The sequence below is a fragment of the Pleurodeles waltl genome, chromosome 6 (genome assembly GCF_031143425.1).
Source record: "Pleurodeles waltl isolate 20211129_DDA chromosome 6, aPleWal1.hap1.20221129, whole genome shotgun sequence".
Taxonomy (NCBI): Eukaryota; Metazoa; Chordata; class Amphibia; order Caudata; family Salamandridae; genus Pleurodeles; species Pleurodeles waltl.
Window position 1 is genome coordinate 1,259,596,945 of NC_090445.1, and position 25,869 is coordinate 1,259,622,813.

The following is a 25,869-nucleotide window of genomic DNA, read 5'->3' on the forward strand; positions in this document are numbered from 1 at the left end:
ATCAACTTCATCTTGCTGCCTTCAGGAGTAGGATATATCCCTACTCCTGTACCCTGGAATCTGGACAATGGGGCTGCACTGTTTGCAGGTGTCAAGGACTTGTTAAAGAAAACGGCAATCATCCCAGTGCAGTGGGATAAGGTCAGTCGAAGGGTGTACTTGATTCTGTTCCTGGTACAGAGACTTTGGGGGAGTTTCAGACAGTCTTGGATTTAAAGCACCTGAACCACTGGGTGGCATTCATTTCTTTCAAGATGTTGTTACTCTAAAAACTCATTCCCTTAGTGTGTACAGGGCATTACCTGCTACCTTCGATCTGCAGGATGGTTATCTACATGTGCCTGTGTATGTCAGTCATCAGAGGTTTCTGTGGTTCACTGTGGGAGAGACACATTAGCAGATTTAGGTTTTGCCACTTAGCCTGAAGTCTGCCCCTCGTATATTCACCAAGGTGCTGGCTCCTCTGATGTTGAGCCTTCATCTGCAGGGGATTGCCGTATTCCAGTATCTTGTCTACTTTCTGGTCAAAGGTGCTTTTCTCCCCCTGACCTGTTTGCATGTTCAGTGAACTCTAGATCTTCTGTCATCTCATGGGTTCTTGGTGCATGCAAGGAAGGCCCAACTGGTTCCATTTCTGGATCACATCTTCAGTGGGGCTCGGTTGTGGATGGATCTGGGTATTGTGACATTGCCAGACTGGAGGGTGCTAAAGATTCAGTCACGTCTGTGGGATCTTCTGGCCATGCCTGTTCAGTCTGTGTCCTTTTGGATGAGGGTGCAAGGTGACCTGGTGGCAACAGTTTTTGATTCTCTGGGACAGTATCACCCCCATATCCTTATGAGCTTCGTTCTTAGCAAGTGGGTGCCCAATGTGTAGGATTTGTCATGCCTTCTAGCAGTGAGCCCTGTGATCCAAGAGGAACTGGGGTAATGACCCATTCCATCCAGTATCCTGAAGGGCGTGTCCTTCTTGTCCCTGGAGCTGGTCTTCGTCACAACAGACACCAGTGAGAGTGGTTCAGGGTTTGGTCGGGGAATCTCACAGTTCAAAGCCTGTCCAGCTGGAGGGAGCTGGAGGCAATTCAGCTGTCTCTCCTTCATTTTTCCCCTCTCCTGAAAGACAGGGTGGTCATAGTAGAGACAGACAACAACACAGTGAAGTCCTACGTCAAATGACAAGGGGATATGAGGGTTCAGTCATTATCAGTGTTAGAGCTGACAGCCTTAGGGTGGTTACCCCTAACTTTTTGCCTGCCTCCCTCCACTTTTTGGACACTGTATTTGCTGATTTTTAGACTCTGCGCACTTTACCACTGCTAACCAGTGCTAAAGTGCATATACTCTCTCCCTTTAAACATGGTAACATGGGATCTTACCCAATTTGACTATTTAATTTACTTATAAATCCCTAGTAGAGTGCACTATGTGTGCCCAGGGCCTGTAGATTAAATGCTACTAGTGGGCCTGCAGCACTGATTGTGCCACCCACTTATGTAGCCCCTTTACATTGTCTCAGGCCTGCCATTGCATGGCCTGTGTGTGCAGTTTTACTGCCAATTCGACTTGGCATTTAATAGTACTTGCCAAACCTAAAACTCCCCTTTTTCGACATATAAGACACCCCTAAGGTATGCCCTAGGTAACTCATAGGGCAGGGTGTTATGTAGGCAAAAGGCAGGGCATGTACCTATGTAGTTTACATTACCTGGTAGTGTAAAACTCCTAAATTCATTTTTACACTGCTTTGAGGCCTGCTCCCTTCATAGGCTAACATTGGGGCTGCCCTCATACATTGCGTGAGTGGTAGCTGCTGATCTGAAAGGGGTAGGAAGGTCGTATTTAGTATGGCCAGAATGGCTTGATTTCCTCTTTTGATGGAGATGAGGATGGGTCAGGAGTGGAGGTTTCTGGTGGTTCTGTCTCCCCTGAGATTTCTATGTCTCCAGGTGCCGTCTTTAGCCAAGCTCCAGTTGAAGGCTTGGCGATTGAATAGGGGTGCTTGATAGTGCAGGGTCTCTCAGCCTCTGTCTCTTCTTCTGTGCAGGTGTCCTGGCATTTCTGAACCAGGTCATTGAAATACGCTTCAGGCCTGGTGTGATAATCGGCAGGTGCTTTCTCCTTCTGTGTCTCTGCCTCAGGGGCTGAACTTTCTTCAGGAAGGGTTTCAGTTGGGTTTGGGTTCTGCCACTCTTAAAGTGCAGCAATTAAGGCTTTTCGTTTTCACTGGGGGGTCTAGTGGGCAATCATGATTCTGGTTTCCCAGCTCTTTAAGGGGTTTTCTAATCTGCAACTGAGTTCCGAGGTGGTGTGTCCTTCTTGGGATTTACTGCTGGTGTTGTGGGCTCTCTAATATTGTCTGTTTGAGCTACTATCCTATGCAAGTTTGCGCTCTATGACACTGAAGGTGTTTTTTCTTGTGGCAGTCACTTCTGCTCGCTGATTGGGAAATTTGGGCTTGTTGTCCTGTCTGCCTCCGTTTTTGTGTGTCTTTGTTGATCAGCTTGTTCTTTGATTGGGTCCTGGCTTTGTACCCAAGGTGATTTCTTTATTTCACCAGCAGCAGGAGGTGATCCTTCCAGCCTTTTGTCCGAGTCCTCAGTCTTCTGAGGAGGTGACACATCATTCTCTGGATGTACGACCGGCAATTCTGATTTAATTGGAACTGGTGAGGGACTTCTGCGTCTTTTCCATGTTATGTGTCAAATTTGTTCCCGCTCAAAAGGGGGTTAAGCCTTCCACTTAGACACTGAGCAGGTGCATCAAGTACGTGATTTGGCAGGTGTATAAGCAGTTCGGTCTGTCCCGTCTTCTGGGGATCCAGAGGAGGTCTACTGGGAGCATGGCTGCTTCCATGGCTAAGGTGCAGGGGGATTCTTTGCAGGAGATATGTTTGGCTGCCACAGGGGAGGTTCTTCGGTGTTTTATCCCATTATCGGGTGGTCCAGGGTCCAGAGGCTCCAGAATTGTTGGATTCCAAATTGCAGGGCTGTGTTGTAACCTGTTTTCTGTTTTTTTGATACCTCTGGATTAAACTTGTGTTTCATTATGCTGTGCATTTGTCCTGGTCTTCTTATTGGCTTGGATACATCTCACTGTGTGAGTCATCCTGGCGAGAGGGTCAAAGGGGTAATGCTACATTTACTTACTTGTAATTGCATTACTCTGAGCCCTTCTCTCACCGTGATGAGTCAGGCCCTCCATCCTGCCCTTTTTTACCAGTTGAACTGTATAGTATTTGGGCTTAGTATGGAATAGGAGATAAGGGAGATGGGAATTTTATGCATTGGTAAGATTTGTGATTGGAGGCACAGGGTCCTCACTATGTGAGTCATCATGGTGAGAAAAGGACTCAAAGTAATGCATTTATCAGTAAGTGAATGCAGCATTACCGTTGGAGCAGCGCAGGTTAGATGCCACCCACATCAATCATTCTGCAAATATACATTTATGTTTGATATATTTACTGTGTGTTTAATATTATTAACACTGTGCATATATGAATGTATTAATGGAATGTGACCCATGAAAGACTGAAGCTTTATAAACGTGTACAATAATTTTTGGTTAAAATACATTATTCACATTTTATATTCACATTGTAAGTTGCATGTGTTAAAAGCAGCATGCTTTTTCTGATTCCCGTTTGCATTTATGATAAAAAGTTTAAAGTTTAACATGTGCATATGTATAACCATGTATTCAAATTGCACATTAAAGGTTTAGTTAGTAACACTGACTAAAGACCTTAACCCCTTAGCTCTTGGGCCGTTCCCACCCACCCAGTGCTGAGCCCTTTTTTTGCTATTTGGGATAGTTTGCGCTTAGGCCTTCATAACCTTTTGTCCACATAAGCTATCCACGCCAAATTTACATCCTTTTTTTCCAACATCCTAAGGATTCTAAAGGTACTCAGAGTTTGTGGGTTCTCCTGGAGGAGACCAAGAAATTAGCCAAAATACAGCAAAAAGTTTTTTTTCCAGAAAAATTGGAAAAAGGTCTGCAGAAGAAAGCATGTGTTTTTTTCCCTAAAAAGGGCATCAACAAAGGGTTGGTGGTGCTAAAATCACCATCTTCTCAGGAACAGTCAGACTTGAATCAGAAAACCACATTTTTCAACAAAATTTTGGCATTTTACTGCGACATTTTTACTATTTTTGTGCTTTTAGCCTCCTTCCAGTTAGTGACAGAAATGGGTGTCAAACCAATGCTGGATCCAGGACATTTAAACATTTCTGAAAAGTAGACACAATTCCGAATTCAGTAAGGGGTCATTTGTGTAGATCCTACAAGGTTTTCCTACAGAAAATAACAGCTGAAATAAAAAAATATTGAAATTGAGGTGAAAAAAACCAGCCATTTTTCTGTAAGTTTTTCCTGCGATGTCATATTTTCAGAAGTAATATACCATTACGTCTCCTGGACTCTTCTGGTTGCAGGGATATATAGGGCTTATAGGTTCATGAGGAACCCGAGGTACCCAGAGCCAATTAAGAAGCTGCACCTTGCAATGGGTTTTCATTGTATACCCGGTGTACAGCAATTTATTTGGCGAAATATAAAGAGTAAAAAATAGGTATTCAGGAAGCTTTGTATTTCCAGAATGGGCACAAGATAAGGTGTTGAGAAACAGTGGTTATTTTCACATCTCTGAATTCTGGGGTGCCCATAATAGCATGTGAATTACAGGGCTTTTCTCAAATAGACATCTTTTTTACACACTGTCTTACACTTGGAAGGAAAAAATGTAGAGAAAGACAAGGGGTAATAACTGCTTGTGGCGGGGCGTGGAGGTGATACGGAGGACTCCGAGACTGATTAAGGGGAAGTATTTACTTTATTATAGAAGTTTAAGCAGTATGTGAGAAAAATAAAACAAATAAGGAGATTTGGTAGGTCCTTCCACCAGGCTTCTCTCTTAATTGGCGTTTTCTCCTTTTGCCCTTTATCAGTGCTTCTTTATTTGGCGTAGAATGACGCGGCTCTCAGGTACACCGGAAAACACGAAAACAAAGGAGTGAAAAAAAAAAAAGAAAAAGGTAAGTTGGGCGAAGGGACGTTACTAACGCACACAAAAACAAAAAGAAGCAGGCAAGAGAGGAAGAGAGAACCAGAGAGAGAGAGAGAGAGAGAGAGACCGACCTCCGTGTATGAGTGGAACAATAGGAACACATGTGGTTGTCACTACTAGTGCTTCCCCATAAGTCCTGAAGGCTTTAGGCTGGTCTCCCTGATGGATCCCATCAAACCCCCTCCTCAAACCCCTTCTCTCCCGTTCCATCCCCTCCTCCCTGTACCCTGTTAATTCTAAGCAGTTACGGCGTCCTTGAAACAAGGACCGTACCTTGTTAAGCCACGTCCCTCTAGGGCCGTGGCGGAAAATGCTAGTTTCTCTGGCTTTTGCTGGCTCGGCAGGCTTCCCGCGGGTCCCGGTATTCTCCTGGTATTCGGCCGCGTCGTCACCTCCGGTTCTCCGTCCTTTTCTTTCCCGTTCGTTGTCGTGCTTGGATCCGAGGACGCTGAGGGAAACTCCTCTCCGTCCTCATTGAGTCCGTCCTCCCTTTTCATGCCCGGGACCTGGAAATCCGAGTCCCAGGCGTCTGTAGGCGTTCCCACGTTGCCGTGGGAACGCGATACTTCCCCGACCGAGGCGCGGGGAAGACGCCAGTCGGAGGAGCAAACAGGCGAGGTGGAGGACACCCGCCTACACTCCCCATCCCATGATCGGGACTGGTAGAGGACTGAAGAATCGGGAAACCGGGAGAGGAAGTCGGTAGGGCCCTGCTGAGCCCCTGGAATATGTCGGACCTGGAAGGTAAAAGGTTGAAGTTCTAGAAACCAACGTAATACCCTAGCATTCGCGTCCTTATGGGATGCCAACCAGGTCAATGGTGCATGGTCCGTAAACAATACGAAGGGACGGACCAACAGGTAATACTGCAAGTTCTCAACAGCCCACTTGATAGCTAGACATTCCTTCTCAATAGTCGGATAGTTGCATTCCCGGGGAAGCAGTTTCCTACTAATATATACTATGGGGTGTTCCAAACCCTCATCATCGGGCTGAGTGAGGACAGCCCCCAAACCCACACTGGAAGCGCCAGTATATAAGTGAAAGGCCTCAGAAAAATCGGGACACCTAAGAACGGGCTCAGTTGTGAGGGACCTTTTCAGGCGGTGGAAGCTAGCGAACTGGGAGTCGGAAAACATGGGTAATTTAGTGGGCAGTTGCTTTTTCAGTAAGTCAGTCGATGGAGAGGCAATAGTGGAGTATTGTGGAATAAATCTGCTATAGTATCCCACCAAACCTAAAAAGGAGCGAAGTTCCTTCTCGGTTTTAGGCTCGGGCACCTGTAATATAGCCTCAACCTTATTTTTTTGGGTTGTAGATACCCATTACCTATAAAGTAGCCCAGATACGCGATGTGTGTGTTTCCTAATACACATTTTTTTGGGTTGGCCGTGAGGCCGGCCTCGTATAATGTGCGGAATATCTTAGGGAGATGTTGTAAGTGGTCTACCCAGGAGTCACTGAAGATTACTATGTCATCTAAGTACGCCTCGGCAAACGCTTGGAAGGGTTTTAATAGTTGATCCATCAAGCGTTGAAACGTGGCTGGAGCGCCATGAAGTCCAAAAGGGAGCACAGTAAACTGATAAAGGCCTGACTGGGTAGAAAAGGCAGTTTTCTCTTTGTCGGAAGGGGCAAGTGGAATTTGCCAGTAACCCTTAGTTAGGTCCAGGGTGGACATATATCGGGCATTTCCCAGTCTCTCCAGTAAATCGTCTACTCGTGGAATAGGGTATGTGTCAAAGAGAGAGATGTCGTTTAGTTTACGAAAGTCGATACAGAACCTGACAGAACCATTGGGTTTAGGGACCAGAACCACTGGAGAGCACCAGGGACTTGTAGATGGTTCAATAACTTTTAGGGCTAACATTTTCTCTACCTCATCTTCAATAAGATGTTTCCGTGCCTCAGGGATTCGATAGGGTCGTAAGCGAATGGTTTGTCCCTCGGGTGTTCTAATGTGGTGTTGGATTAGGGTAGTTCTACCCGGTATACCAGAAAAAAAACGTGTATGGGTTTTTAAAAGGGCAGTGAGTTGGGCTTTCTCGGTTTCTTTCAAAGAGCTGTTTATGCGGGGACCTTCCCCTTGTTCTTCTCTAATGGTGGGATATAGATCCATTCCTAAAGCAGTGGTCCGGGTGACTAGAAACCCGGTAGCGGTATTAGAGGTAGACTCTTCTGGTTCCTCCCACTTTTTCAGTAGGTTAACATGATATATTTGAGTCTTTTTTGAGTGTTGAGTCATTTTGATTAGATATGTAACTGGTGAGACTGATTTTATAATCCTATAGGGTCCTTGCCATCTGGCCAGGAGCTTGTTCTCAGAGGAGGGTCGCATTATTAGAACTCGATCATTGGGCTGGAAGGACCGTAGTTTGGTCCTTTGATCATAATAGGCCTTTTGACTCCCCTGAGCCTTCTCTAAATGTTCCCGGACATCCGCCCACACCATTTATAGTTGTTTTTTTAACCTATGGACATATTCTAACAGGGGTTTTTCTTCCTCCCCTTCTTCTTCCCACAGTTCGGCGGTCATGTCGAGTAAATTACGGGGCTGCCTTCCAAACACTAATTCGAAAGGACTATGTCCCGTGGAGGCTTGTTCATGGGTTCGAATGGCATATAAAACTAGTGGTAGTTTCTGGTCCCAGTCTTTCCCTGAATCCTCAACCGTTTTCTTTAGTAAGGTCTTTATGGTGCGGTTATATCGTTCGACTAAACCATCAGTTTGGGGGTGATATACTGAGGTTTTCAACTGTTTGATTCCTAGGATTTTGCAGATCTGTTTCATGAAGGCCGACATAAACGGTGTCCCTTGATCTGTTAGAATCTCCTGTGGGAACCCTACTCTAGAGAAGAAGGTTATCATGGCTTGGGCGAATGACTTCGTGGTCATGCTAGGTAAAGGAATAGCTTCTGGGTATCTAGTGGCATAGTCTACCAAGACTAATATATAAGTGTGCCCCTTTGTGGAAGGTAAGAGGGGTCCGACCAGATCCATACCTACCCTACAAAATGGTATATCAATGATAGGTAGGGGCTGTAAGGGGGCTTTTCTTAGAGCTCCTGGGTCTACTAGCTGACAACGGGGACACTGTGCGCAGTATTTCCTAATTTGTGCATAGACCCCCGGGCAATAGAATCGCCTTAATAGATATTCTTCTGTCTTTTCCCGCCCATAATGTCCACCCCCTGGTTGGTTATGGGCCAAAAACAGGACTTGATTGCGGTAGGGCTCGGGTACTACCAGTTGTTTCTTTTCCCCTCTTGTGGACGTGGTGATCCTATAGAGTAGGTTTTTCTGTATTAAGAAATAAGGACCCACCTCCTTTGTAGGTTCGGTTTTGGCATTTTTCCAGGCGTGACACAGAGTGGGATCCTCTCGTTGACTAGCCCGGAAGGAAATTGTGGGAGCGCTTGTACTGGCTACCAATTTTCCAGGATTCTGTCCCGCACATGAGGTTTGATACCTCTGTTTTCCTTGTCTTTTCTCTCTCCTAGACAATTTCACTCGAGCGGGGACTTCCTCAATATGACTATTCGAAAAAGGTGCTTCGGACCACCAGTCTGGGGACAGAACGGGGGATCTTGCTTTATCTAATAGGTCTGAGAATCTTACATAGTCCGTACCTATAACACAGTCTTCTACCAGACGATCCATGATTCCTACAAAAAGAAAGTCCTCATGGTCCTCCCATTCTAATCTAATCTGACCCAGTGGATAATCAGCCTTGTCCCCGTGGATACAACAGATGGTAACCCATTGGGTTGGGGAATAGTCCTTCTGGCTTACAAGGTCTCGACGTATTACCGACTGACTACACCTTGAGTCAATTAGTGCTTGTACGGTGGTCCCATTTATTTTAACAGAATTTTTGAACTTAGGGTGTCCCTTAACGGTACACAGTCCCCTACCCCTGGTAATCCCGATTTCCATGGGTTCTACCTTGTCGGTTTTCCGTGGGCACACCCTAGCGATGTGGCCCCACTCTCCGCAGCTAAAACACTGGGGCTGTTGCATGGGATTTATTTCACTGGTCCTATGGTTTTCAGGGTCTTCTTGAGGTCGCCGTGGGGGATATTTGGGGGGAGGTCCCACGGAAATTTGGTATTACTTTTAATTCCCAGGCTTTTGAATTCAGTAGACCTGTGATAGGCGCAGGCCAAATCTATCGCCAGTTCAGTGTCTATTTTGGGATGTTGTCTTATCCAACTCCTTGTACTGCCTGGGAGGGAATCCAAGTATTGTTCTAAGATAACTGCCTTAATGATGTCTTCACGTTCTGTTCCTAGCGGGCCCAACCATTTTAACCCTAGATCTTTCACTTTGAAGTAAAAGGTACGGGGATCCTCACTCTGTCCCCACCTCACTTTCCGGAATTTCATCCTATAGTATTCTGAGTCATGGCCCACCCTTTCCAAGATACTACTTTTAATGTCTTTGTATGGGGTCGAACCCCTGGGATTGGCTGCTTGGTAGGCGGTCTGTAGGAAACCCGTTAAGAGAGGAGCAATGTATTGACCCCAGCGTTCTTCCGGCCATTGTGCTGAGGAGGCTACACGTTCGAAGTTTGTGAAGAATGCATCAAGGTCTTCACCTTCTTGGAAGTTTTGCAGGACAGAACTCGGAACATTCAGATGTACTTTGCTGGCCGCGATGGTGTCCGTTAATTTCTGGAGTGCAGTTTCATGGACAAGTTGATTATTTGCCATGATAGTAGCTTGGCTTTTTAGTGCTGTTTGTAAGGCCTCTCGGTCCTCTTTTGCCTCCCTTTGATGAGCCTCCCACACTAACTGGAGGTGTTGCTGCCCTTCAGCGAGCTGCTGGATCATATCCTCCAGCGTAGGTTTATCACCCATTCTGGTCTCTTGATGGAGGCGTGGGTTCAAATCCCACTTTTGACACCACTGTGGCGGGGCGTGGAGGTGATACGGAGGACTCCGAGACTGATTAAGGGGAAGTATTTACTTTATTATAGAAGTTTAAGCAGTATGTGAGAAAAATAAAACAAATAAGGAGATTTGGTAGGTCCTTCCACCAGGCTTCTCTCTTAATTGGCGTTTTCTCCTTTTGCCCTTTATCAGTGCTTCTTTATTTGGCGTAGAATGACGCGGCTCTCAGGTACACCGGAAAACACGAAAACAAAGGAGTGAAAAAAGAAAAAGGTAAGTTGGGCGAAGGGACGTTACTAACGCACACAAAAACAAAAAGAAGCAGGCAAGAGAGGAAGAGAGAACCAGAGAGAGAGAGAGAGAGAGAGAGAGAGAGAGAGAGAGAGAGACCGACCTCCGTGTATGAGTGGAACAGTAGGAACACGTGTGGTTGTCACTACTAGTGCTTCCCCATAAGTCCTGAAGGCTTTAGGCTGGTCTCCCTGATGGTTCCCATCAAACCCCCTCCTCAAACCCCTTCTCTCCCGTTCCACTCCCCTCCTCCCTGTACCCTGTTAATTCTAAGCAGTTACGGCGTCCTTGAAACAAGGACCGTACCTTGTTAAGCCATGTCCCTCCAGGGCCGTGGCGGAAAATGCTCATTTCTCGGGCTTTTGCTGGCTCGGCAGGCTTCCCAGGGGTCCCGGTATTCTCCTGGTATTCGGCCGCGTCGTCACCTCCGGTTCTCCGTCCTTTTCTTTCCCGTTCGTTGTCGTGCTCGCGTTCCGAGGGCGCTGAGGGAAACTCCTCTCCGTCCTCACTGAGTCTGTCCTCCCTTTTCATGCCCGGGACCCGGAAATCCGAGACCCAGGCGTCTGTAGGCATTCCCACGTTGCCGTGGGAACGCAATACTTCCCCGACCGAGGCGCGGGGAAGACGCCAGTCGGAGGAGCAAACAGGCGAGGTGGAGGACACCCACCTACACTGCTATTCTGTGTTCCCCCAAGTCTTCCGATAAAAATGGTACCTCACTTGTGTGGGTAGGCCTAAAGCCCGCGACAGGAAACACAACATGGACTCATCACATTTTTACATTGAAATCTGACGTGCCTAGCTGTGGGTTATAGTTTCTAGCTCAGCTGGCACTTAGGGAAACCTACCAAACCTGTGCATGTTTGAAAACTAGACAGCTGGGGGAATCCAGAATGGGGTGACATCACTCTCACCAGGTTCTGCTACCCAGAATCCTTTCCAAACCTCAAAACTTGACAAAAAACACTTTTCCTTCAGATTTCGGTGCTGCAGAGTTCTGGAATCTGAGAGGAGCTGCAAACTTCCTTCCACCCAGCATTCCCCCAAGTCTCTCGATAAAAATGGTACCTCACTTATGTGGATAGGCCTAGTGTGCGCGACAGGAAACGCCCCAAAATGTAACATGGACACATCAAATTTTTACATTGAAAACTGACGTGTTTCTTGGAAAGTGCCTAGCTGTGGATTTTGGTCTTTAGCTCAGTCTGTACCCAGGGAAACCTACCAAACCAGTGCATTTTTGAAAATTAGACACCTAGAGGAACCCATGATGGGGTATCTTGTGGAGCTCTCACCAGGTTCTGTTACCCAGAATCCTTTTTAAACCTCAATATTTTGCAAGAAAACACTTTTTCCTCACATTTTGGTGATAGAAAGTTCTGGAATCTGAGAGGAGCCACAAATTTCCTCCCACCCAGCATTCCCCCAAGACTCCATATAAAAATGGTACCTCACTTGTGTGGGTAGGCCTAGTGCCTGTGACAGGAATTGTTAGCGCATCAGACCTTAATAAATATACTTACAATGGGACGCGAATAGGTCGATGAACCTTTTGACTCGCAACTAAGAAGTTCTTACCATAGCTCCGGTACACAATCGATAATCAATACACAATGATCAGTAATCATTAGTAATCAATAAAATCAATAATAAATGGACACACCTTTTGTAAGTGCTTAGTAAGTTTATTTCCCTATATTAACAATGCAAAGGTCATGTAGATTAATCTCAAATGAAACACATATAAAAACAACACTGGTTGTCCAAAGCGGTGGAAGAAACGCGATCTAATCAAAGCTTGGATTAAGACACATTCTAGAGTTACAGTACAAATCAATAGCAGAGTCAGCTGCGTAAATCAAATGTAATACAGGTAGTAAAGCAGAGAAATCCATCAGACATCAGTCTCTTGTCAATAGTCAGAATCCTCAACTAACCTCAGATTAGCATCAGCATGTTGGCCTTCATACAAAACAATTTAGTAACACAAATTTGGAAAACATCTAACTATGATTCTATCAAACAGCGCAGTTGGTACCTGGAAAGAAAAATCAAAATATGCCTAACAGTTACAGTTTGTCATTTTATACCTATCCTCGGTATGGGTCAGCAAAGCAAAATCAGTCTTTGTCCTCAGGTCATCAGTCGATCAGGAAGGCATCAGGCTCTCGGTCAGGTAATATGAGCCCAATGTGGAAATGAATGTATCTCTCCTCAAATCACGAATCTCTCAAAATCTGAATAAGTCTCCTCTCTGTCGCGTTGTTATATTAAAGTCACCTAAACTATCCCCTAATTCCCTATTGGTCAGTCAATCGTATGTTCATACTTTATCCAATAATATTTCTATGTCAAATCTATGAATTCTAATATTTCACCTTTCACATGCAATTGATTGACCGCCTTACGATGTCCTCATCATGCGGCTGGTCAGGTACTAATATTGTTGCAGCTTCAACTCCAGTCAGTATCTTCATTGTTCTTGTCCTGGGAGAGTCAATCTCACCCATATTACACATAAAATGTTACACTAGCAGGAACATCATCTCCTAGCAGTCGGTTCTCACGAAAAGCTTCCGTTAAGCACATTGAACAAGACAATGGACATTTCGCAGTTTAATTCACTTGGTCAGCATTTTTATTAAATGCTAAGAAATACTGCTTCTGCATGAGGCCTGGCAAAATAGGCCAAGACTCTTGCTAAGTTAAGGCTTACAATTAATAAATCTAAAACATACTTCGTAACCTTTAATATGACATGTTACTGCATTAATCTAATATTTTCCCAACACTTCATATGTATTAATCATTAATTAGTATATTTCGTGAACATTGGTGGCCATTCTTCTTGGTCACATTTTCAAATGCGTGCATTATTTTTCTACGTTATTCATTTTCTACATAAACGCATTATTCAAAATACATAAACACTCATTGATAAATTTTATTAAAGACACCTGCGCTAGCAGAATAGATCACACAACGGTCAATGTTGGTCCTTCCATAAGGGCAACTGTTGACCCTGGGGTGATCCATTCCTGACGCAGGCACTTGGTACAGGCACTCAAATGGGGTAGAGTTTTTATCAGGGTAGGTGAGGAAACACTGGGTGGTAGGAATTTTGTGGATCCCAGCATATTCCTGTAGTTTGTGTGACAGAAATGCAAGAAAAAAATGAGTTTTTATTCATCATTTCACCTTTGCAGTGTATTCTGGGTATGTAAACTTTGGGAATCCACATAAGTCACACCTCTGTGGACCCCCCGGATATCTAGTTTCCAGAAATGTCTGAGTTTGGTAGGTTTCCCTATAAGGCCGCCGAACCCAGGACAAAAAACACAGATGCCTGCCTTACAAAACCAGGTTGTTTTGTAATAGATAATTTTGATGTCTCCACAATACGACTTGGGTGGTGGAATTTGGGGCTGAACTAAATTGGGGAGCTCCCAAGAGAGCACTCTCTCTGTGCTTTCCGCTGCATGCATCTGCTCTCTGGGTTGGGCTAACCCGCTACTGTCCCACTGCACCGTCTGTGCTTGCGAAGGGACATTAGGACTGTCCTCTTTACCTCTCACATAATCAATGGAAGAGGAGTTATCAAATGGGACTCCTTCAACTGAAAAATCACTCCCAGAGTCTGCACCATTGTCCTATCCCTCAGATATTGTCTCAGTATCTGCTGTCTTAGTCTCTGACCCTACGTCAGAGCTGTCCTCCATAACCCGAGTGAGGGCTTGAGTAGCAGTCATCCAATGAGATGCCATCTCTGCTACTGGTTAAACTGTTGCTCTAAAACACTTGCCTACATAGACAGTCACAAAATTGCTGGTGGGTGGCTGTATGTGACACGTGCTTCAGTAGAGGTCACCTGACCTTCACTTCTTCCCTCAATCAGCACGTTCTTTAAAGACACTCAAAAAAAGACACGCTATTACTTCACCTTGTCACATACTGATTGTCACAGTCTTTAGCACTTCTAGCGCCCAGTCCAACAATCAGTATTGGTGTTCCCACTCCTATGACCTCCTCCTCGGATTCCCTCACTACCACCCAGCAAAAGTGCCCTTCATCGCTCCATAGCCCCCAGCACATACATTTAATTTGTACTGTAGCGCAGGTAATGGCTGACTTTACTAATGTACTTTACATATAATACAGATTTGATCTTTGCAATAGTCATATAAAGCTTCTGCGCTACTTTATGGCATCAAAACAGCCACTAGACAAAAGTCTGATCCTTTTGTAGCAGAAACATAATCTCAAGAGGTACTTGACTTTTATATTGCTGCCTAAAAGCTACAGTTGAAACGCGTCAGTTGAAGTATGTGCATTCCTTTGAAGACTCACGCTGCAACTGCAAGACAACTGGTGGCGAAGATATATATATATATATATATATATATATATATATATATATATATATATATATATATATATATAAATATATATATATATATTTATATATGGATCATTTTTCTATGTGGGTCCAGTTTTCCTGGGGGTCAATCGCATCCCCCAGGAAAACCACACTCCTGTTGACAAAAGTGATCTATACATATATATAGATTTACATATATATATACATATTTATCTATATAGATATATCTATCTACATAGATAGATATATCTATGTATATATAAATATATATATATATATATATATATATTTTTTTTTTTAAGTAGCTGTATGGTTTACTTGGTGGCCATAGTGACCCCCAGGGAAACCATGCAACTACAAAAAAAATGTATTGTCCCAACCCCCTGTCAATTATTTTTAAATTTATGTTTTTAATGATGCATTATCGGGTGCGATCGCGACCCTCAGGGGTAAACCTACCTTTTAAAAAAAATAATATGCCCCGGGGAGGCAGGCTCGTTTGCTGTGGGGGCTGACCCCTCCAAGTGAATCCCTGGTGTCCAGTGGGGTTTCCTGGCCCTGCAATCGAGGGCCAGGAAACTGGTTCAGGAAGGCCCTTTTCGAAAGGGAAGAGTCTCCCCTTTCAAACGAGGCCTTCCTCAACATCGGGAAGGCCGCTGCGGCCGCTTCCTGCTCCAATGGAGAAAACAAACAGTGACGTCACAAAGGGGCGGGTGAGGGGGCCGGGAGAGACACAAAAGATCTTCTGTGTCTCCTGGGGTATTTTTACGCGATGCACTCGAGGATTTTTTTATCCCCTCCCTGGTGTCGGCCACTGGTCATGACCCGCACCAGGGAGGTAGTGTTGCACTAGAGCTGTTAATTTGGAAATGCATTTTTGTTTGGTTAGTGTGCTCTTTGTTTGCAGGTGCGTTTCAAGACTTTGATAGCTATAGAAAAGAAATATAGTTTGTGTATTAGTTTCACTGATAGCAAGGCCTGAGCAGAGAAATCTTAACATGAGACTTGAAGGTCAGCTGCAGTCTCTTAATCATTGCGTACCAGGAACATGGGTTATTCAAGGTTGCAGAAACTATTTAATTTGTACGGGAAAAGAAATCTAGATGATGTTACAGCTTCCCTGGATGGATGAGAAGCTGATTGGTTCTTGAAAGGGAGGGAAAAATTCCATTGATGTTGAAGGTTCTGTTTAATTATTATTTACTCAGTTAGAAGTTAGGGCAGAGTTCCTTGGCTTCATAGAGGTACAGACCTCTCTGCTTCCTTCTATTCTCATGAAGCTTTTTGCTAAACTGCTAAACACTTATTCCTACTCTAAAAGACTTCTACTGAAGTCTTCATTGCGCTTACACATTTTTGTATCTCTAAGTGTTCCTAAACTTCTTTCAAACCATCTTTAAGCCTTTATTTTAACCATCCTCATTACTTACTTAGAAATCTGACTAGATGATTTTGTAATCATTTTATGTTTAAGAGAGAGAACAGGAGTTTCTTTATAGAACACCTATTTCCAATTCTCAGTTTCTGTTTGCTGTGTACCTTAATCTATTGAGACTAAGTCAATTACGATATTTCAGTTTGACAGCTGTAATCCTGTATCTTTTAAATATTTTCATGACTTATATATATTTGATTGGTTATTGACTGGGAATAATTCAGCTTAACTTCAGTTACTGATTCCTGGCCCTTATTGTGGGAGCAAATGGGCTGCATGCAAAATTAAATTGTTTATTTTCGTTAACTCCATTTGTGTCTCAACCAACCTAAAACAGTTAATCAGATAAGAGTTTGTAAAGCATGCTCCTGCCCACTCTCACCATCTTTCTGTCAACTGAGCAGTTGGGCGATTCTGTGGTATTGACATGCAATAATATGCTGACGCGGTTTGCCAAAGTATACATAGTTTCAGCTCTAAACCTGAATACCATCTACTTGTGAGTATGATTCAGGATCCTGGAATTATTCAGCTGTGAAAGGGTGAATTGTGTGTCAGGGTTGACTACATTTTGTGGCAAGAAAACACAATTTATAAGCCATATTTTATGGCAGCATTTTGCTTCTTTTTAACGTGCATTAGTACTGCCTGGGAAAGTTTTCATCTCAGTAGAACCACTTAATACCTGAATACAGCTACAGCTACGATTATCAGAAAGCGGACACTTTAAACAATGCAAGGGTCTGCTACATAGCAGAAACCAAGGCTTGATATTTTTAGCTAGTTTTGATCTATTTGAATTACAAATACTTTTTTGTTGAAATTGACAAATTATGTAGCAGTTGGTGGATTACCAGTCAATGAAGGATGAATATATAATTAGGTTGATAAATCCAGTGTTTCAGAATTGAATAGTTCCACTGACACTAGGTATAATTCATGGTGACCTGGTTAATCTTTGCAAGCAGTCTGTAAATTACAGACATTGACTGTTAGGGGCATATTTACAAGCCCAGCGCTAAATGGGCCCTTACCCTGTGCCATATTTACAAAGTGGTACATTGATAGCATTGAACCAATGTGTAAATTCTTGCTCAACATTATACCTGTGTCAGCTATAATGTATACAAAGCGGGCAGTGCCCCGCATAGAGGCCCAAAAAAATGGTGCTGTCTAATTTACAAGATTTCACTGCACCACTCTAGCATCATTTTTTAACACCTGTCCAGGGCAGGTGTTAAAGTGACTCTAGGCTATTAGCTATGGGCCTTCCTGAGCTTTGCTGGACTAGCATCAACATTTTAATGCTAGTCCAGCAAAGCGCCACAAAAGCATCAAAGATTTTGACGCTATTGTGCTAACTTGCACCATGGTGAGCATTATTGTAAATACAGTACTACCATGGGATCAGGGGGTGCAGGGTGACACAAGGAAATTGGCACATCAGAGCCGATGTGCCATTTCCTTGTAAATATGCCCCAAAATATGAAAACCCAGCCAAGTTTCATGGGTCGACCTCAAAGAGGCAAAAAAAAAATGCAAATTCACCTCTTTACATTTGTTTCAAATAACATTTAAGAAATTTAGCATATGCAAATCTTCTGTAAATAAATAGTAAAAGGCTAAACAGGCCACCTTGAACAGATGACATGATGTATAGCACTAAGAAAACCATTAGTACTGTAGACCCTCTTTGCCTTGCTTTGAGCATCAGGGACTGTTTCCTTAAAAACATTGATGGAATCTGCACCCTCTGGGAGTCTTTTGTGTTATCATTGAGTGGAGGGTTATGGGGTTGAATGGAGTGTCGTGACATAGAGTGGAATAAGCATGGTGAAGTAGTGTACTGGCATAAGAGGTAATTTTTTATTTTTGACATGACCATTACATTTTCACAGACATATAGTTTTACTGATAAAATCTATACAGCACACAAACTAAATTGTGTGGAAATTGTGTATTGATTTGTGTTAAAATATATTTCCAGCACACTTCAGCATTATAAAGTGCTTCATTTGTGTTTTTCTAATTCTGATATATTCTGAAATATTTGCATAGTTAATTTACCAACTTTTCAATTTTGTTGTGTGCTGTAGTGAATCCTAGTTTGTTTTAAAGGGATACATAGCTTAGCAGTTGGCTTGTAGACTCACGACCCTGTCACCTAGTGAATTTTACCCTACTTAGCTTGCTCTGTTTTAGCGCATTTATTTACTTAAATCTTTTAAAATGGCTGTATTGTTTTTAGTTAGGCTCATGTTTTAGATTGCATTGTCAGTGCCACTGTGCTGAGGCATCAATATCATGCGACAAAGATAAACAAACTGTGGGTGTTCACATTAGGTACTTTCCCTCTTCACACGTTTGAGGGAATTGTTTAGATAAACTCTTCTCATGGACATGGCATTGGCAGATTAGGTTTAACATACCAGCTCTCTTTTAGGCTAGAGGTTAGGCTCATTATGCTAGGGTATTAGGACATATTTCACATTTCATGTCATTACATATTATTGCAAGATGGTGGGGGTATTTGTATTAATTACTCTTCTCTTTACCATTCTGTTTCTTGCACTGTTCATTATCCTAATCATTGCAGCCTATGCAACTTATCGCAGATTGCAGTTTTGCTAAATAAAACCTATTGAAACTTTCCTGCATCTTCTTCATTGCCTGTGTTTAATTGAGACATGTTGGTTATGTGAGAAAGGGGTAATCTCCGTTTAACCACAACACTCCCTGAGATGTCACACTTCTGAGTCCATGTGTAAAGCCTGTCACAAATCACCTTTTACTGTTTGGGTTTTTGGTGAGGTGCTGCTTGTGAGCTGGGAGGGTTGGGACGACAGTTGCGACTTGTTGTAGGACTGGCATAGTTGCCTACAAACATAAGTACTGTCATCCTTAAACCAGCAGTCTTGCCTAGAGCAAAAGTCTGACATGGCGCCACCAACGATGGTGTTTAGGCACTAATTAACTGATACCCCGACTATCACTGTTTCACATACTTCAGGTACCCTAAGTACCATTATACGGAGATCCTCAGCTGAACAGGGAGCACCTAATTAGGCTGTAGGTTGTTCAAGCTCAAACTCATAAAAGGACTTTACTCCCCATTTGGTGTTCCATCTCTTATACCCATTATACAAAATGGCTATGCAATAAAAATTCCTGAGAATGCTAGACAAGCATTAACATTACACCTAGTAGCGCATGGCTTAACAGATGAGGGCGGGGATGTCACATTCATAGTAGAAGCTAGTGAAGCTTTCCTAATAGAAACATTCTACTCTTGGGTCACCTTTCCGGAGGAAGACCGAAGATCATTCAAATTCCACACATACAGAGTTGCAAATGTACCTCAGCGGTACCAAGCATACCAGTATCTTGAGATTCTGATTACTTATCAGGAGCATCAGAACTGGTTCGAAGGCGCCCTAACACATCTAATACAACCCGTGAGATTAGGTCCCTTAGGTAATGAAGGACCAACCTGGCCTATGTATGCCACATATACACCTCACCCACGTATACAAAACATGCAGGCCGTAGACCTGCGAAACTTATATCTTGAACTAGTAACACTCTACAAGCGACTTGTTCAGTTCTTAATGTGAACTTTGAATACTACACCAGTGCATCCAGCACCAGCAGCACCTGCTGGTTACCAATTGGCTACTGGGATTAATCCACAAACAATACATACTATCATGGGTAAGGTACCCACAGAACAAGAGAAAATCCAGTTCTGGATAGCCCAGAAAACAAACCAGCTGGAAGCTGTGTTTCCTCATACGGGTCCACAGGAGAAACATAGAATTCTCCAATCTGCTTGCCCTTTCAGATGGTTCCCTCAGTGGATGACTGCACCTCATGGGGTACAGTCTTCACTGTAATTTATACTACCACACATGTTACCCCAACACTTGCCAATTTACCAGAAGTGTTAAAACAAATACAGAATGAGCACAGGGCAGCACCAGCCTTAGATTTGGGGATGAAATTAATGCAGAACTTCAACGCAGTCTCCTCAATCATACTCAGTAAGATCAAAGGGGAAGCAGTAGCATTGGCTATACACCAGCGTCTCCGAGAGATTCCAAACTTGGACCGGGAGAAGGAGCTACCAAAAATTATTTCCAACACCTATACGAGTATAGGACAGGATAGTTTGGGAGCCAAGCCAAAGAAGCTTGAATTACAGAGTACCACCACTAAGGAAGGTACTAAACAAGCACAGGAGGGTTGTAGGAAGTGCTGGGATAAGCAAAAGCTATTTAAAGATAGACTAAATCAGAGAGCAGATTCTCCACATCCAGAGAACTCTGACAGGATATACACTCTCAGAAATAGAGAAAATATTAAAGCTCCTGACAGATATACTGATTCACGTCTCTCTCGTTCCATTCAGGGCGCACCTCATAGATGTTGCAAGAGAGAGGGGGCCGTCCTGATTGAAGTCCTGAATATGTGAACCAGAAGAAAGACTCACCAAAGTCTTCAGACAAAAATGAAGAAAAGTCCCCACAACAAAAGCCACAGTTTAAAAAGAAAAAGATGGCAGCCATGTCAATTAAAAATGCCAGTACACTTAAGAACATTGCTGAAGAACAAGACGTGGGCAGTGACACTGTTAGACACGTCGTAGCAGAGGTCATGATATGTTGCCAGAGTCTGAAAGATCATCTGGATGCGACAGCAACTAGCGATTCCATAGCGGTTGATACTGCAGGCTGCCACGTTCTCCCACCTGACAGGGTTTATGATTTAAATATTCAAATTGATGGAGACATGCAGCGCACCATTGGTGTGATATTTTTGGATGAACTTAGTTGTGATATCCTGCTGGCCGAAACGGACTGGCCACCTGAGCACATCCGTAAGCTCTCACATGGGGAAGATGTAATGTTGCCTTCTTTCGCTGATCTTGTTCCAGAAGCAGTAAAACAAGCCTATGCTGTCAATTGGGCTTTCGCGCAGGCACCTGCGTTGTACCGCCATCATGTAGGCTGTGACAAGGATTCTCCTTGTCATGTAATACCTATCAGGTCTACACCCCAACCTCAGCACAATATCATGTTAAACACGAAGCAAAAGCTCCAGTGAGGGAGATGCTCACTCAGCTCGAGTACCAGGGTCTCTGTAATGAGTGACCTGTTATTCTCTGTTGCAAAACGAGACCATTCCCACAGAATAGTCTTAGATTACAGACACTTAAACAGTCATACATGTACATATGCTATACAAAATTCACATGGCATAGCACTAATTAACAATATAGTGCTCAAAAAATATAAAACAACGTTGGATATTTCCAACGGGTTCTTCTGCCAAAAGAAGCACACAAAAGTCAGGACCTGACTGCATTCTCATTTGCCTCACAAAAAAGCTTCTGCTGTTTGCCCAGGGCTGTTCTCAGCCGAAGTAACATCAATATTACATGTTATTGATCCTGAGGCATTGTCCTATGTGGATGGCATCTATCTCACAGATGATAACCTTAATATTAATCTTGCCAGGGTCGATCGGATCATTTTAGGATTCGCAGACCTTGGCTACAAATTCAATTTTAGAAAAACTAAAATAGCCTTTCTCAGCGTGCTGTTCCTGGGATTCGAGCTATCAAACGAGGGGAAGAGTGTGGCCCAGCACTTTCTAGAGAAATGTGCACAACTTCACCCATCTAACACACTCAAGAAATCACAGTTTTTACTTGGTTTCTTTAATTTTGGCAGAACTTATATTCCTGGCTAGCACAATGTATCAAGCCACTCTATGATTTAGTACGCCCTGATTTTTCTAGCAGACACTGGACAATTGAATAAACATGCATCCTTAGGGAATAGCAGTAGGACATGCTAAAAGCCAAACACTTGCAAATCCATGACAATAAAGCACATTTGGTCATCAAAATAATTTCTGGTGCCATTGGGTTTACTTATGTCACCTTTAACGAGGGCGACACAGTGCCCATAGCATATAAATCACATTTATACTCCAATGCAGAACAACGTTTTGCACCTACAGAAAAACTTCTAACTGCAGTTCAAATGGCTGTCATTAAGGAGAGGCCTCTTGCCCAAGGGAAACACATCATTGTCGTTACTCTGGTGCCAGCCTTAGAGGGCATCAACAAAGCAAGCATTCCTTTAACTAAATAATACATTACATCCACGCTGGATTCAGTGGGCAACCTCCCTGACTGCCACCGATGTTGACTACATCTTTGATCCAAAACTTCAGACACAAGAATTTCTCCAATACGATCAGGATTACCCTGCTCCTCTAGATATATTGCCACTTAACAGATAACGTCCTGTCATTTACACTGATGGTTTCTGCACAACCAGCTGTAGGTATCAAAAATCATTATTCAGCCAGTTGCGCAGCCGTGAGTGGAGTGATGAAGGATAGAGTTTTCCACCCTCTCAATACCTACCCATAGACCCTAGGGGACTGCACAGCTCAGCTGGCTGAACTTAAAGCCTTCTTCTAGCGCAAGAACACACAGAGCCAGGATTGCTGACTTGAATTGTCTGTGACTCATACTACTGTGTCCAGTCTTACAATGATTACCTCAATCATTGGAAGCTGAATGGGTTTAGAGACTCCAAAGGGAACACCATAAAACAGAAAACATTGTGGGGGAGGGTGGCTAATCTCAAGGATAAGCTGCCGTGTGTCCATGTAGTACAACCAAAGTGTAGGAATACACGTTATCGGCAACACTTTGGTTGATGAAGCAGCCAGGTCCGCAGTAGCTACGGCTTCTGTGGCTGCAGTGACTCATTCTCAGATGAGATTGGATAATGAAATTCTGACTGCTGTGAAAACTTCAGCTGAAGGCAAGTCTCTCCCAAAAGTATACCCTACAAAATATTACCACATCAGAGCGCAGAATGTTGCCTATGCTACAATTCCTGGGGTTGGAGATCGAGCGATCCCCAATCAAGACCAGAGATTAGATCTAATAAAAGCAGCGCATGAGGGTGTCTTTTCTGCACATGCAGGTGTCTCGGCCACAGTAACAGTCTTACAGAAACGCTTCTGATGGCCAGGTCTATACAAACAGACAAAACAATATGTCCTTTATTGTGACATTTGCCAGCAAATCAAGGGCTCAAATATCAAACGCCCGCCGCAGACATCCCTCTTAGAGTCCAGGTGGCCAATTCAATGTGTGTACCTGGATTTTTGCGGTCCACTTCAACCTGATGGTGCATACAAATACATCTTAGTCGCTGTAGATTCTTGTTCTAGATTTGTGTGGGTATGGCCTCAGCGGTCGGCTGACACTCAAACTATTATAAAAGGCTTATGATCTTTATCAGTACATATGCGGTTGCAGCATTCCATTCGGACCAGGGCCCTGCATTTGCCTCTAAGGCATTCAGGGACACCATGGGGACGATGGGTGTTGAACTCCATTACTCCTCATCATACCATCCCGAGGGAAATTCGGTCATGGAGATGCAGAACCGTGATCTAAAGTAGTCCTTAACAGAGTATTAGGTTCTGGCTGCAGCTGGCTTCATCACCTATGTGGTGTCCAGAGAGCACAGAATAATCTGCCAAGATGGTCCTTGGGAGGACGTACTCCCTATGAGGTTCTCTTTGGGATACCTACGTTTGTCCCAGATATTGATGGCCCTGGTTTGGTGGCAGCAGACACACCTTTTGACATAAATAAATGTCTCACTGTTTTACAGGAGCTTCAGCAATTTAGTGATGATAAATCATCCGCAGGTGCTGCTAACTTAGGAACAAGGGATTTACCAACAACTTCCACTGGCAGGATTCCTAAAGTCAGTGATCTGGTTCGTGAGAAGATAGCTGTGAAGAAGGAATTCGGCCCATCCTACAGAGCACCGGTCCCAGTCCTGGGAGTACAAGGTACTAGAACTGTCATCCTACCACTGCTGCCTGGTTCCAAAGGAAACTGATTAATTTCCATTGACGACATCAAACTTTACCATGTGGCCGATCCTGCACAGTAGACCCAGAGGGCCCTTGGGTAGTTCCCGGTCCCCTCTCACTACCCAACAGGATATACCTCTTCAAAGTAGAAATCACAACATTACTTTGGACTATAAAAACAATGACCACTGATGCTACACAGACCTCCTCGACCATGGGGAGGGGGGAAAATTTGCTCTTGCTGATTCCAGTTACCACTTAAACGACAGCACCTGTCCAAGATTTGGCTGTTTTCTACACCAACACTACACAGACTGATGATATAATCTACTATGAGCCTCCACTCGAAGTGGATCCATCCATCAGTAATGCACCTGCTCCTGCATTTGCAGAAACAGCCTCTGGTTATTTTATCAACATTGATGACTTTTCTTCAGACTCATCAACTCCAGTAATTGAAAATATTTCAAAAACACATAAGCTGTACCAATGGCTTAAAAATAACTATTTAATTCACCCATGGAACTACTTATGGTTCTGCTTGACATTGTTTCTATGGAGTGGTTTTGTGACCGTTTTCTATTTACTTATAAATGGTAATAATTACCTTCCTTAATGCTCCTCAGTTGAATTTGTGGATGAAGTTTTAACTCCATATCTTTCCTCACAAAAGGTCCAAAGAGACTTGTCCCTTGTGAACATTTCAGCTGTATCAAATCCTGATGGGATTGTGTGGGACAATGTTCCATTTGATATATATGGGCCTACTGAGGTAATTCAAATATCATATATCTTCAAAATTTCTTTGACAGATGTAATTACACCTGGTGTTGTATCCGATGCTTGGGATGTCTAGACAGTTGATTCCATATTAACTGAAATGATGGACTATTTAGTGTTTGAAGGTGATGATATATATAGACATACAGTGAATTATGGGGAAATGTTCTGTTACAATGACTGGGGACATTACTACCTGCACCGTGCCACTAGACTCAGAGCATTGCTTAACTACACACAGTGGGAATACTGTTCAACCCGACCAGTAGGGAGCCCAAAATGGTATACAGGTAAATTCACTTATTTTTCTGGGCATGACACAAAACATCCTGAGTCATATTATTTCAAATTACCTCATTCCAAAATTAGGAAAGTTTTGCTAACTGATACAAAGCTGATTTATTCAGATTCCTTTGTTTCCCGTCTTGCATTTGAAGGTTACTAACACTGGAAGAATACTATTGATTTAAAAAGTGTATGGGGAGCACAAGATTGGCAAATACAGGGTAGGGAAGCTTAATTTAGAGCATGTCTGATTCCTGTGCAAATGATCTTTTTAAATGATGCCATTCAACAGACATCCTGTCTGGAGTTAGCAAAAATAAAAGAAATGAGCACGCCTAATATCCCTACACCAGCAAAGTTCAGTGATTGGCTATTCTTTCTGAATGTCACAGAGGAAGAGCTAGATGCAAAGGTACAGGCTGGTACCTTTAACTCTTCACTTTTCAGTCCCGGCGGGTTTTTGATTTGGCCAATAGACACCAATGGATCTCAGGCATGTTTTTTTAATTCCTTCGGTGGTTTCAAGATTAGCCGGCCAGACCCCTGCTTCATCTCAGGTCAACACATGGGTATAGTTTCAACTTACAGTGTGGGTAAACTGTGCCAACAATCGGTACAGTCTAACATGTTAGTCGCCGTTAAAGAACATCTTAACACTGTAGACTTACAGGCCTTTTTGCAAGGTCCTAGAAAGCCATGCTCTAAAAGATTCATCTATGCTATGCATAATGAGATCTGGAAGCTTTCTCAGATAGAAGCTTTTGAGCGTTTAAGCTAAATTGATAAGGAAAACTTAGAAAAGGCTTTAGCAGTTGTCAATAATGG